We start from the raw sequence: 3,037 nt of genomic DNA on the forward strand, positions 1-3,037 counted from the left end.
TTCAGTATCTGTCAAATTGAACTGTAGAGGGCCGTTCAAGTTGACAGATATCGAAAGAGTGAAGTGTTTGAGTTGACTCTTTCAGTATCTGTCAACTTGAACTGCCCTTTACAAAGTGGGGCGAAACGTTGGCAAATAAATAGTTGTTAGCTATTTTTTTGTTTTCTTTTGACCGCACCCCCCAACCATCTTCATAATTTTAAATAAAATATTCAATAAACACTTTTATTTGTTTCTTATTTTAAATGTTTTATATAACTTATTGTTATATGACCTATAACAGATCCTTATTAACTGTTTTCAACAAATTTAACATTAAAAGTTATGGCATAATTTTTATTTTCAAATTAAGGGATAACTTGTGAATTTTTTTTTCACTTGATAAAAATTCTTTGAATAAATTTTATTTTAATGTTTATGTTTTGAAAAAATTTTATGTTATTTGACCCATGGCCACTACCACTGTTGTAGACTGATAGTCACCATCTTGACAGTAGCAGGGCATGAACTATATAGTAGTTGCAGTCATGACAACTATTTGTTTATTTATTCTATTTATTTATGCATTATGTATACCATGATATTGTAGCAGGCAGCGAGGAAGGAGTGCGCTGCAACCCGCCAGGGCTCAGCATTACAAGCGTCTCAGAAGCAAAACCAATTGTATATAATCTTATTATTATAAAAATATTGTATCTTGTACAAATGTATATATGTTTATATGTAATATGCAATAATGTTATTTATAAAATAAAAAAATTGAGCAAAAAAAGTTTACCAAACTATCTCAAGTAGAGTTGGAAGTGTGAACTCTTAGTCCGCCCATTTCATCTCGGCAACTAAGATTGTAACATGATCCTTAATGATTACACTGGTCTGTCCGCTTCATCTCGGCAACCAGTGTAGTTGATCCCGTATCTCCCTAGCTCTAGTCCGTCCGCTTCATCTCGGCAACTAGAGCTGCACCTAGCCTTATGAGCTTACTGGTCCGTCCACTTCATCTCGGCAACTAGTTAGCTGGCTCCTATCTTGGCAGTTCTAGTCCGTCCGCTTAATCTTGGCAACTAGAACTGTTACTCTACCTCAGAATCTCTCTTACCTAGACCTCCTCTACCTACTTCAGTGTCCAGGGCTCATCCCCTGGCACGGCCCTTCCTTTCTTAGCTATTATTGAATACGCCTAGTCGTTTGGGCCTTCTGTAAAGTAGATATCAGGCTGGAGAACCACCTAAGACTAGACAACCCCGACAATAGCCAATAGTACTTTCTATTGTCCATTCAACATCAAACTGTTAAAGTCTATTTATACAGACAATTAACAGCCCTAACAGTAACTGTCATGGTCTAGTCGAGGTGGTTGTGTACAATTAATCAGTTCTGACTCTAATTGAAGACGAGTGGTACTCTATACCTGAAGGCCTCAGCAGTGTGTTCATACAGGTTAGGTACCTAGTAAGGAGATGAATGAGTCTTAAAGAAACTAGCAATAAATCCTCGCAGGATGGAACCTTAATCCGGCAGGGAACCAGGCTATTGGTCATGTAAAGGATGACAAATACTAAGAGAGGTCTAGAGAATGCATGTTGAAATAAAATACATAAATATACATTTCCAAAAATAGTAGTAGAATCCACTGTACATACTGTTACACACTGCCTCCTAAGGAGGAATCCCAGGAGATTTGCACACTTTGGTTTATCAAGTTGTACTAATTTATCTTTTCTGGAGCTATTAAACACCATCCAGAGCTGCTTCATGTAAGATGTTTACTTTTAGTGGATCAGAAGGTTCAATTGTAATATTTATTGATTCAAATAATAATACATTTAGAAAGATAATACAATAAATGGTTACATACAAGTCAGGTAAAATTATTTATAAGAAACAATACATTTATCATTATACAATGTCTGTGATGACTGGAGTAGCTCACATTGCAGCACCTAGGTTTGTCATATTTGCTATTAGACAATACGGGTGTTCGCAGCAGTGGGTACAACTCATTGCTGCATATGACAAACATTACATAGCAGTGCACACAGCTTGCTCTTGCTACAAAATATATCTTGCTCTTTTACCGAAGCCTTGCTGGTGTAGCTTATTCTCTCCTACCCAGGTAGAAGTGAATAGACCCCACAGCTTCCTTCCACCCATGCACGAAGGTCTTGTAATGCGAGTAGTTTCTTCATCAGCTCAGGAAGATTGCTCTCCGTCAGAACATAGAGTCCTGTTTCCCTCATCATCTTGGCTCTCAGTGCTTCATAGGCGGTACAGGCAAGTACGATATGCTCGGCGGTCTCAGGAACCTGACAAATTGGGCATAAATGATCGATGTTTATACCATGTGCGGCAAACTTAGCTCGGAAAAACCCCCTTACCCCGCGAGGGACTGAGACCCAGTAGTCGGGGAGGACCCATGTTGATTCTAGGCGTGAACCAACGGTAGGAAAGTACTTCCTTACAGTATAGACCAGCAGAAAGGGGTGTCTCTAAAGTATAAAGTTTATGACAGGCAACCTGGGCGTAGGCAGGATTTTGCCTTGGGGGAAACAGGCCTCTGCCCATTACACATACATACGTACATTCATATATTACATTCTGCAACATTGGTTAAAAGAAAGATATCTATAGATATCATTCCAAGAAATATCCCCATCATTTTATTTCTCCTTTATAAAATTGAATCATTACTTTTTAAGTTTTTATTGCTTAAAATCACAATAAACCATTGAAAATGAAATGACTAAATTTAAATCGTAAACAAGGGTTACCAATGAAAATATAAGGCAGTTTTGCACTTTTCTCCAATGATTTTTTAGACGCCACCACCTTTCCTATCGCCACCACCACTGTCATTACCTTCGTAATTATAGCATGTTTCCAGAAGGAAATCAGGTATCTAATAAGTTCACTGTTTTTTTCTTGGGTCTTAAAAATCTAAGGGAGAGCCGCAGCTCCCCTCTGCCTACGCCTATGACAGGTAATGTCATGATAAAGCATTATCAGGTCTAAGATGATAAATTTTGCTACCTTTTGT

This window comes from Halyomorpha halys, unplaced genomic scaffold, assembly GCF_000696795.3.
Source record: "Halyomorpha halys isolate HHAL.00 unplaced genomic scaffold, Hhal_1.1 Scaffold254.1, whole genome shotgun sequence".
In the NCBI taxonomy this organism is placed as follows: Eukaryota; Metazoa; Arthropoda; class Insecta; order Hemiptera; family Pentatomidae; genus Halyomorpha; species Halyomorpha halys.